Below are 12,129 nucleotides of genomic sequence, written 5' to 3'. Positions count from 1 at the left end.
GGTTGCAGTGAACCGAGATCACGCCACTGCACTCTGGCCTGGGTGACAGAGTAAGACTCCATCTCAAAAAAAAAGCCAACATCTTCTGCTGAGCTCATGGAACATTTATTCTATTTTACGGAATGAAGTGTTGCCTGATTCTAGAATCGAAAATAATGCCAACTGAGATCTTTAAGCTAAATTTGTTATAATGTTGTCCTTTGACATGGCTTAAGTTGTGGGACCTGTGTATAAGTTTAAGTCTGCCTCTTAAATAGTTTTAGGGCCAATTCCTCTAATATGAAATCAAATGAGAATTCTGGCTTTCTTTCATTCATTCAGCAAACATTTATTGAGTGCCTTGAAGCCTCAATAAACAAACTCAAATAGAATGGGGAGAGTATTAGGATTTAGCTCCGGTATTTGTACTTGTCATGTGCAGTATATGACTTGAGGGCACAATCTCTGAGTGTATCTGTTGTGTGTGTTTTTGTTTTTGTTTTTGACAGAGTTTTGCTCTTGTTGCGTAGGCTGGAGTGCAATGGCACAATCTTGGCTCACTCCAAACTCCACTTCCCGGGTTCAAGGGATTCTCCTGCCTCAGCCTCCCGAGTAGCTGGGATTACAGGCATGCACCACCACACCCAGCTAATTTTGTATTTTTAGTAGAGACAGGGTTTCTCCATGTTGGTCAGGCTGGTCTCGATCTCCCAACCTCAGGTGATCTGCCCGCCTCAGCCTCCCAAAGTGCAGGGATTATAGGCCACGTGAGCCCCCGCACCCAGCAATTATTATTAGTATTATTTTTTTGGAGACAGGGTCTTTCTCTATCGCCAAGGCTGGAGTGCAATCAAGGCTCACTGCAGCCTTGACCTCCTGGGCTTAAGCAATCCTCCTGCCTCAGCCTCCTGAGGCAAAAATTAGTGGGGCAAAAATTAGCAGCCAGGCTTGGTGGCTCACGCCTGTAATCCCAGAATTTTGGGAGGCCGAGGAGGGTAGATCATGAGGTCAGGAGTTCGAGACCAGCCTGACCGACATGGTGAAACCTCTGTCTTTACTAAAAATACAAAAATTATCCGGACATGGTGGTGAATGCCTGTAATCCCAGCTACTCGGGAGTCTGAGGCAGGAGAATCGCTTGAACCTGGGAGGCGGAGATTGCGGTGAGCCAAGATCACATCACACCATTGCACTCCAGCCTGGGCAACAAGAGTGAAACTCTATCTCAAAAAAAAAAAAAGAAAAGAAAAGAAAGAAATGGCTTCTAGTTGCTATAATCTGACATCCAAGTGGTTAAAGACACCAAATATTTGGGTGCAAATCCAAGCTTTGCCACTTACCGCCTTTGTGAAAAAAAATATTTAACCATGGGTGGTGGTGTGCTATTTTTTTTTTTTTTTTTTGAGGTGGAGTCTCTCTCTGTCACCCAGACTGGAGTGCAATGGTGCAGTCTTGTCTTACCGAAACCTCTGCCTCCCAGGTTAAAGCAATTCTCCTGCCTTAGTCTCCTGAGTAGCTGGGATTACAGGTGCCAGCCACCATGCCCAGCTAATTTTTGTATTTTTAGTAGAGACGGGGGTTTCACCATGTTGGCCAGGCTGGTCTCGAACTCCTGACCTCGTGGTCCACACATCTCGGCCTCCCAAAGTGCTGGGATTACAGGCTTGAGCCACCTCGCCTGGCTGGTTAAATTTTTTATAGAGATGGGGTCTCCTGATGTTGGCCAGGCTGGTCTCGAACTCCTATACTCAAGCAATCCTCCCACCTCAGCCTCCCAAAGTACTGGGATAACAAGTGCAGGCCACCATGCCCAGCCAAAAATATTTTAATATAAAGAAAATAGGCTGGGTGCGGTGGCTCACACCTGTAATCCCAGCACTTTGGGAGGCCGAGGTAGGTGGATCACCTGAGGTCAGGAGTTCCAGACCAGCTTGACCAACAAGGTGAAACCCCGTCTCCACTAAAAATACAAAAATTACCCGGGTGTGGTGGTGTGCACCTGTAATCCCAGCTACTTGGGAGGCTGAGGCAGGAGAATTGCTTGAACCCGGGAAGCGGAGGTTGCAGTGAGCCAAGATGGCACCATTGCACTCTAGCCTGGGCAACAGAGTGAGACTCCATCTCAAAAAAGAAAAAAAAAGAAAGAAAAGAAAAGAAAATAGGGACTGGGCATGGTGGTTCATGCCTGTATTTCCAGCACTTTGGGAGGCTGAGGTGGGCTGATCACCTGAGAGACCAGCCTGGGCAACATAGGGAACCCTGTCTCTACAGAAAAAAAAAGAAAAGAAAGAAAGAAAGAAAAAAGTCTGGGTGCGGTGGCTCACACCTATAATCTCAGCACTTTGGGAGGCTGAGGTGGGTGAATGGCTTGAGCCCAGGAGTTCTAGACCAGCCTGGGCAACATAGGGAGACCCTGTCTCTTAAAAAACATACAAAAATAGCCGGGTGCAGTGGCTCAAGCCTGTAATCCCAGCACTTTGGGAGGCTGAGGCAGGTGGATCACCTGAGATCAGGAGTTCAAGACCAGCCTGGTCAACATGGCAAAACCCCATCTCTACTAAAAATACACACACACACACACACACACACACACACACACAAAATTAGCCAGGCACGGTGGCATGCGCCTGTAATCCCAGCTACTCAGGAGGCTGAGGCAGGAGAATCGCTTGAACCTGGCAGGCGGAGGTTGTGGTGAGCTGAGATCGCACCACTGCACTCCAGTCTGGGTGACAGAGTGAGGCTCCATCTCAAAACATAAATAAATAAATAAATAAAATTAGCACGGTGTGGTGGCACGTGCCTGAGGTCCCAGCTACTCAAGAGGTGGAGGTGGGAGGATTGCTTGAGCCCAGGAAGCAGAGGTTGAAGTGAGTCATAATCACACCACTGCACTCCAGCCTGGGTGACAGAGTAAGACCCTGTTTCAGAAAAAAAGAAAAGAAAAAGATAATAGCTAGGGACTTTGTTGAGTTTGTACTATGTGTGCCTGCTACTGCACTATACTGTTTATCTACTTTATCTTATTTAATTTTCACAAGTTTTTGCAGTATGCCCATTTAGCAGATAAAGAAATTGAAGTTTAGCTGTGCAGGGTGGTGGCTCCTAATCCCTGCTACTTGGGAGGCTGAGGTGGAAGCCTCACTTGAGTGAACGTGGGAGGTTGAGGCTGTAGTGAGTTGTGATCCAGCCACTGCACTCCAGCCTGGGCAATGGAGTGAGACCCTATCTCAAAAAAAAAAAAAAAAAAAAAGACACCGTCTGAAAAAAAACTTTGTAGTCAGCTGAGGGTTGTCTAGGATAGCCTCAGCTGGAACAAGTCAGCTTTCTTCCATGTGTCATTCATGTCCCTTCAGCAGGTCAACCTGGGAATGTTCTGGGTGTGTTCTCATGGTGATCACAGAGGAGCAAGAGAAGAAGCAGAAACACACAGGAGGTTTTTCTTTTTCTTTTTTTTCTTTTTTTGAGACGGAGTTTCGCTCTTGTTGCCCAGGCTGGAGTGCAATGGCGCGATCTCGGCTCACCGCAACCTCGGCCTTCAGGGTTCAAATGATTCTTCTGCCTCAGCCTCCGGAGTTGCTGGGATTACAGGCATGCGCCACCATGCCCAGCTAATTTTTTTTGTATTTTTAGTAGAGATGGGGTTTCTCCTTGTTGGTCAGGCTGGTCTCCAACTCCCGACCTCAGGTAATCCGCCCGCCTCAGCCTCCCAAAGTGCTGGGATTACAGGCGTGAACCACTGCGTCCGGCCAGTTTTTCAAACCTCTACTTGTGTCAAGTCAGCTAACATCGAAATGGCTAAAGCAAGTCACATGGCTAAGCTCAGATTCTTCAAGAAGGTGGGGAAATAGACTCTACTTCTATTATGAAAGAAATTGCCGGGCGCGGTGGCTCACGCTTGTAATCCCAGCACTTTGGGAGGCCGAGGCGGGCAGATTACAAGGTCAGGAGATCTAGACCACGGTGAAACCCCGTCTCTACCAAAAATCCAAAAAATTAGCCGGGCGTGGTGGCGGGCGCCTGTAGTCCCAGCTACTCGGAGAGGCTGGGGCAGGAGAATGGCGTGAACCCGGGAGGCGGAGCTTGCAGTGAGCCAAGATCGCACCACTGCACTCCAGCCTGGGTGACAGAGCGAGACTCCATCTCAAAAAAAAAAAAAAAAAGGAAGAAATTGCAAATTCACACGGCAAAGGGTGTGGAGACAGGGAGGGGTGAAGACTCGGAGCCATTAATGCAATCAATATACCACAGTCTGCCCTCTGGCCACAGGATTTTTTTTTTTTTCCGAGACAGGGTCTCACTCTGTTGCGGACGCTGGAGTGCCGCGAAGGTATCACAGCTTACTGCAGCCTCGAACTCCTGCGTTCAAGTGATCCTTCCACTTTAGCCACCTGAGTAGCTGGGAGCACAAGTGCGTGCCACCACGCCCAGCTAATTTTTTATTTAAATCTTTTGTAGAGACAAGGTCTCTACAAAATGTTGCCCAGGCTGGTCTCAAACTCCTGGCCTCAAGCGATCCTTCTGCCTCCATCCTGCAAAGTGCTGGGATTACAGGCATGAGCCACCACACCTGGCCTCTCTAGACACGATTACTTATGTTTTTTCTATATGCAAAATATGCTCATTCCCCATTGCAGGACCCCCAAAAGACTCATCCAATCCTGACATTAGGGTGAAAGTCCAGGATCTTGTGATCTATATCAGGTCTAGATGTGGTACTTTCTTTTTTTTGTTTTTGAGATGGAGTCTTGCTTTGTCACCCAGGCTGGAGTGCAACGGCACAATCTCAGCTCACTGCAACCTCCATCTCCCAGGTTCAAGCGATTCTCCTGCCTCAGCCTCCCGAGTAGCTGAGATTACAGGCGCCCACCACCACGCCCAGCTAATTTTGTATTTTTAGTATTTTCACCATGTTGGTCAGGCTGGTCTCGAACTCCTGACCTCAGGTGATCCACCCCCCTCGGCCTTCCAAAGTGCTGGGATTACAGGCGTGAGCCACCTCGCCCGGCCGAGGCAGCCTTTGATGGTGGCTGAGATGCTTTCTCAGCTTGCTTCCTCCTGATGGAAAGCAGGCAGCCCAGAGGTCTTTGTACAGTTTGAACAGTCTCAGCCCCTTTGTGTCTAGATTAGCAGTGCGGTTGTGGGTGCAATATCCTTAAAAACTTTGGAGTTTTAAGTATATCTGTATGATTAGAGTCCACCTTATGCATCAAGAACCACACCCCAAATTTTCTCAAGATATGTTTCTTTGTTGACTTAGTCTCTACTAACTAGGTATCAACTAACTGTGTGAGGGTGCTGTGGGAGTCATGCCTTTAAAATTCACAGATGTCCTTTTGTCAGAGGGTCTACTAGGCACTGTCTTGATATTCCCAGAGAATTTAACAGTCTTCAGCCATGCCCTAGAGCGCATTTCTTTACTGGGCTAAGAGGCTAGAAATGAGAAATAAATTTTCTCTTGAGACAGTCTTGCTCTGTCACCCAGGCTGGAGTACGGTGGTGAGATCTCAGCTCACCGTAACCTCTACTTCCCAGGTTCAAGTGATTCTCCTGCCTCAGCCTTCTGAGTAGCTGGGACTACAGGGGCATGCTACCACACCCAGATAATTTTTGTATTTTTAGTAGAGACGGGGTTTCATCATGTTGACCAGGCTGGTCTGGAACTCCTGACCTCAAGTGATCTGCCTGTCTCAGCCTCCCAAAGTGCTGGGATTACAGGTGTGAATGACCAGGCCCAGCAGGGAAGTAATTTTGTTTTTCCAACCCAGAAAATGCTGCACCCTCCACATTTCCTCTGAATTCAGCTTGCAAATTGACTAGTTCATCTCTTTAGCTCATCTCTTGTAAAAAAATTTTTTGAGACGGGGTCACCCAGGCTGGAGTACAGAGGCATGATCATGGTTCACTGCAGCCTTGACCTCCTAGGCTCAAGTAATCCTCCCACCTCAGCCTCCGGAGTACCTGTAACCACAGGAACCTGCCAGCATGCCTGGCTAATTAAAAAAATTTTTTTTGTACAGATGAGATCTGTCTACGTGGGCCAGACTAGTTTTGAACTCCTAGCCTCAAAGGATCCTCCTGCCTTGGCCTCCACAAGTGTTGGGATTACAGACATGAGCCATGGATCCAGCTTAGAAAACGTTATCAAGGGCCGGGCATGGTGGCTCACGCCTGTAATCCCAACACTTTGGGAGGCCCAGGCAGGTGGATCACCTGAGGTCAGGAGTTCAAGACCAGCCTGGCCAACATGGGGAAACCCCGTCTTTACTAAAAAAAATACAAAAATTAGCTGGGTGTTGTGACATGCACCTGTAATCCCAGCTACTCAGGAGGCTGAGGCAGGAGAATCACTTGAACCCGGGAGGCGGAGGTTGAGCCGAGATCGTGCCATTGCACTCCAGCCCTGGCAAGAGAGCAAGACTCTGTGTCAAAAAAAAAAAAAAAAAGAAAACTTTATCAAACACAGATGGTAAAAGCCAATGGACACTTTCAACATTCTGACTGGAGATTTCTTTGCTCAAATCTACAAGTTCGTTTGGTATATTTTCTTTCTTTCTTTCTTTTTTTTTTTGAGACGGACTCTCGCCCTGTCACCCAGGCTGGAGTGCAGTGGCATGGTCTCGGCTCACTGCACTCCGCCTCCCGGCTTCACGCCATTCTCTTGCCTCAGTCTCTCCAAGTAACTGGGACTACAGGCGGCCGCCACCATGCCCGGCTAATTTTTGTATTTTTAGTAGAGACAGGGTTTCACCGTGTTAGCCAGGATGGTCTTGATCTCCTGACCTTGTGATCTGCCCACCTCAGCCTCCCAAAGTGCTGGGATTACAGGCATAAGCCACCATGCCTGGCAGGAGTTTTGCTCTTGTTGACCAGGCTGGAGCGTGCAATGGTGCGATCTTGGCTCACCGCAACCTGGGTTCAAATGATTCTCCTACCTCAGCCTCCCGAGTAGCTGGGATTACAGGCATGTGCCTCCACCATGCCTGACTAATTTTTTGTATTTTAGTAGAGACAGGGTTTCCCCATATTGCTCAGGGTGGTCTTAAACTCTTGAGCGCAGGCGATTTGCCCACCTCGGCCTCCCGAAGTGCTGGGATTACAGGTGTAAGCCACCACGCCCAGCCACTGATGTTGTTTTTGAGACAGGGTCTCGTTCTGTCACCCAGGCTGGAGTTTCAGTGGCATTATCTCAGCTCACTGCAACCTCCACCTCTGAGGCTCAAGCGGTCCTCCTGTCTCAGCCTCCCCAGTAGCTGGGACCACAGGTCCCAGGTGCCATGATGCCTGGCTAATTTTTGTATATTTTGTAGAGACAGGTTTCATCATGTTGCCCAGGCTTGAAACTGCCTTTGTAAAAAAAAAAATGGGCACAAGGTTAGAATTATGGTTTGGGAGTCATGCAGCTAGAGGTTACAAGGTTTGTAACTTTCTCAATTGCTCCTATGGATAACATTACTATTGTAAATCCTAGGACTAGTGCTTGAGGTATTTTTCAGACCCTGCATTCTGATGGACCAGCTGACACTACCCAGACCAGTAACCTTTACCAATAAACTGACACAGCAGGTTTCTGACCCCTATAGGAATTGATTCAGCATAAGAAGACAGCTTCAATCCCCTACAATTTCATTCCCAACCCAAACAATCAGCATTTCCCATTCCCTAGCCCCCTGCCCACCAAACTATCCTTAAAAATCCCTGGATTCCAAATTCTCAGGGAAGCAGATTTGATAAACATCTTCCATCCTTCAGCCTGGTTGGCCCTGTGATTAAACTTTCTCTACTGCAATTCCTGGTGTTCTCCGTGTTTGGCTTTTCTGGGCAGCAGGCAGGAAGAACCCAGGTGGGCAATTACAGTGGTCTAAAACAACCATTTATGATTTCTCCCAGCCAATGTCAACTGAGCAGTTCCGCTGACTGGGCTTGTTCATGCATCTTTTTTCTTTCTTTCTTTCTTTCTTTCTTTCTTTTTTTTTTTTTGAGACAGAGTTTTGCTCTTGTTGCCCAGGCTGCAGTGCAATGGTGCGATCTCGGCTCACTGCAAACTCCACCTCCTGGGTTTAAGGGATTCTCCTGCCTCAGCCTCCCGAGTAGCTGGGATTACAGGCATGCGCCACCACACCTAGCTAATTTTGTATTTTTAGTAGAGACAGGGTTTCCCCATGTTGGTCGGCTGGTCTTGAACTCCCGACCTCAGGTGATCTGCCCTCCTTGGCCTCCCAAAGTGCTGGGATTACAGGCGTGAGCCACCATGCCTGGCTGCACTCATGCATCTTTAATCAGGTGATTGAGGACTCGCTGGGACCTGGCTGGTATAGGATGGCCTCCCCTGCACAGCTGGGGTTCCCTCCATGTGTCTCTCTCACATCCCTCCAGCTAGCTGGCCCAGATATGACTCAGGTTAGACTGAGCATGTTTTCATGACAATTGCACGCAAGCAGGAGAGGAAGTGCAAACAAGTGCAAACACGAAAGCACTTGTTTAATCATCTGCTGGCATCAAACCTGCTAGTATTCTTTCTGAGCAGAGTCAGAAAAAAAAATTAATAAAAATAAAAAATAAATAAAAATAATGGGCCGGGCATGGTGGCTCACGCCTATAAGCCCAGCACTTTGGGAAGCTGAGGTGGGCAGGTCACTTGAGGTCAGGAGTTCCAGACCAGCCTGGCCAACATGGTGAAACCCATGTCTCTACCAAATATATATGTATGACAAATATATATATATATGTACACACACACACACACACACACACACAAATTAGCCAGGCATGGTGGCACATACCTGTATTCCTAGCTACTCAGGAGGCTGAGGTAGGAGGATTGCTTGAGTCCAGGAGGCGGAGGTTGCACCACTGCAGTACCACTGCACTCTAGCCTGGATGACAAAGTGAGACTTTCTTTCTTTCTTTCTTTCTTTCTTTTTTTTTTGAGGCAGAGTTTCTCTTGTGTTGCCCAGGCTGGAGTGCAGTGGCAGCAATCTGAGCTCACTGCAACCTCCACTTTCTGGTTTCAAGCAATTCTCCTGCCTCAGCCTCCCGAGTAGCTGGGATTACAGGCGCCTGCCACTGCGCCCAGCTAATTTTTTTATTTTTAGTAGAGATGGGGTTTCACCATCTTGGCCAGGCTGATCTTCAACTTGTGACCTCGTGATCCACCCGCCTTGGCCTCCCAAAGTGTTGGGATTACAGGCGTTAGCCACCGCGCCCGGCCCATAATGTTACTTTTTTAATGTAAAGGTTAGAAAAGAGATTTTGGAAGACTGAGATATTCTGTGTGTGTGTTTGGTTTGTTTTGTTTTTTTGAGACGGAGTCTTGCTCTGTCGCAGGCTGGTGTGCAGTGGCGCGATCTCAGCTCACTGCAATCTCTGCCTCCCGGGTTCAAGTGATTCTCCTGCTTCAGCCTCTCGAGTAGCTGGGACTACAGGTGAGCACCACCACGCCCAGCTAATTTTTGTATTTTTAGTAGAGACAGGGTTTCACCATGTTGGCCAGGATGGTCTCGATTTCTTGACCTCGTCATCTGCCTGCCTGGGCCTCCCAAAGTGCTGGGATTACAAGCATGAGCTACTATCCCCGGCCTGGAATCTTCAAGATAACTTGACTTGCCACATTTAAGAGTCTGAATTATTAGGTTTATGAGAATTATTTACATGCTGAATACTTTCTTCTTGTTTGACTTGTAAATCTACCCTATGAGGAATTGGAAGTGGTTGGGAAAAAAATCAAGTATATTAAATTTGTAAATGTAGTTTAAATATTTAAGAGAATTTAATTAAGTTTGTAAATGCTATGAGTAATGTTCAAGCAAATTAAATATGTCAAGCCCATGGGCTAATTGTGTATTAATCAAAGAACAAGTTATTACTCTTACTTTTATCCAAAACCTGCAAGATTTCTAAATAGAATATCAGGATATGGAAGTTAAACTTAAAAACGTAAGAAGATCTGTTTTTAAGCTTACAACATTAATTGAAGATTAATTTAGGCTAGGGGCAGTGGTGCAAGCCTGTAATCCCAGCACTTTGGGAGGCTGAGGCGGGAGGATCAGTGGAGCTCAGGAGTTCGAGATCAGCCTAGGTAACATCATGAAACTCTGTCTCTACAGAAAATACAAAAATTAGCCAGGCATGTGTGGTGCGCGACTGTAGTACCAACTACTCCTCAGGTTGAGGTGGGGGGAAGGCTTGAGCCCAGGAGGTTGAGGCTGCAGTGAGCTGTGATTGTGCCATTGTACTCCAGCCTGGGTGACAGAGTAAGACACTGTCTCTCTTTTTTTTTTTTTTTTTTTTTGAGACAGAGTCTGGCTGTGTCACCCAGGCTGGAGTGCAATGCTGCAATTTTGGCTCACTGCCATCTCTGCCTCCCGGATTTAAGCAATTCTCCTGCCTCAGCCTTCCAGGTAGCTGGGATTACAGGCGAGCGCCATCATGCCCAGCTAATTTTTTTCAATTTTTTTGGAGATGAGGTCTCACTCTGTTGCCAGGGCTGATCTTGAACTCCTGGGCTCAAAAGATTCTCCCACCTCCGCCCCCCAAAGTGCTGAGATTATAGGGCTGAGCCACCTTCCAGGCCTTAACTTTTGTAAGAATACACATTTTGGCCGGGCGCAGTGGCTCAGGCCTGTAATCCCAGCACTTTGGGAGCTCAAGGTGGGTGGATCACTTGAGGTCAGGAGTTCGAGACCAGCCTGGGCAACATGGTGAAACCACATCTCTATTAAAAATACAAAAATTAGCCAGGAATAGTGGCACACGCCTGTAGTCCCAGCTACTCAGGAGGCTGAGGCAGGAGAATCGCTTGAACCCGGGAGGCGGAGGTTGCAGTGAGCTGAGATCGAGCCACTGCACTCCAGCCTGGGCGACAAAGCGAGACTCTGTCTAAAATAAACAAATACATACATACACATTTTGTCAGAGTAGTTTGAGGGTAGGATCCAATGAAGGGCTTAGCAAGTACCTGGCATGAAATAAAGTAAATAAATTTGCTGACTGTGCTTGCTCATGCATCTTCTTTTTTTTTTTTGAGATGGAGTTTTGGTCTTGCTCTTTTTGGTTATCACCTCTATATTCCATAGCACCCACAAGCTTCAATGCTTACTCTTTCAATGGTCTTTCTCTTGGTCCAGTATTTAGAAATTTGGCTTATATAATAGTAAAATCGAAATAAAAAAAATACTTTAGGCCAGATGCAGTAGCTCACACCTGCAATCCCAGCACTTTTTTTTTTTTTTGAGACAGGGTCTCACTCTGTCACCCAGGCTGCAGTGTAGTGGTGCGATCTTGGCTCACTGCAGCCTTGACCTCTCAATCTTAGCCTCCCGAGTAGCTGGGACTATACGTGTGCACCACCACGCCCGGCTAATTTGTTGTTGTAGAGAAGGGTTTTCGCCAGGTTGCCCATGCTGGTCTTGAACCCCTGGACTCAATCCTCCCACCTCCGTCTCCCAAAGTGCTAGTATTACAGGCATGAGCCACCACATTCGGCCAATTCCAGCACTTTGGAAGGCCAAGGGCTGGTGGATTGTTTGAGCCCAGGAATTCAGGATCAGCCTGAGCAATATAGTGAGACCCAGTCTCTATCAGAATTTTTTAAAAATTAGCCAGGCTGGTGGCATGAACCCGTGGTCCCAGTTACTTGGGAGGCTGAGGTAGGAGGATTGTTTCAGCCTGGCAGTCGAGGCTGCAGAGAGCTGTGATTGCACCACTGCACTCCTGCCTGGGCAGCAGAGAGAGACTCTTCTCAAAACAAAAAGAAAAAACCACACACACACAAACAAAAGTATTTTATGCTAAAAGATGTTAATTCCTGGCAAAATCTCAATTAACCAAAGATTAGGATAGTAAGGAAAAACACTAGGGAAATGGTTGTGCAAATTTGTCTCTAAAAGGATTTAGGCTGTTTACAATACCTTTAAAACAAAACAAGAAAGATAAGGCAAGGGGAAAACAAAGATAGCAAAGTGGGACGGGGCAGATGAACAGAATGGAAAAAAAAATGCACATTCTAACATCATGTATCCTTCCTTGCCCTATAAAATTAGCTCTAAGCTTTCTTTCTTTCTGTTTTTTTTTTGTTTTGTTTTGTTTTTTAAGACAGAGTTTCTCACTGTCGCCCCGGCTGGAGTCTGGAGTACAGCGGCACGATCTCGG

The sequence above is a fragment of the Pan paniscus genome, chromosome 5, assembly GCF_029289425.2.
Source record: "Pan paniscus chromosome 5, NHGRI_mPanPan1-v2.0_pri, whole genome shotgun sequence".
In the NCBI taxonomy this organism is placed as follows: Eukaryota; Metazoa; Chordata; class Mammalia; order Primates; family Hominidae; genus Pan; species Pan paniscus.
This window is presented reverse-complemented; position numbering follows the sequence as displayed.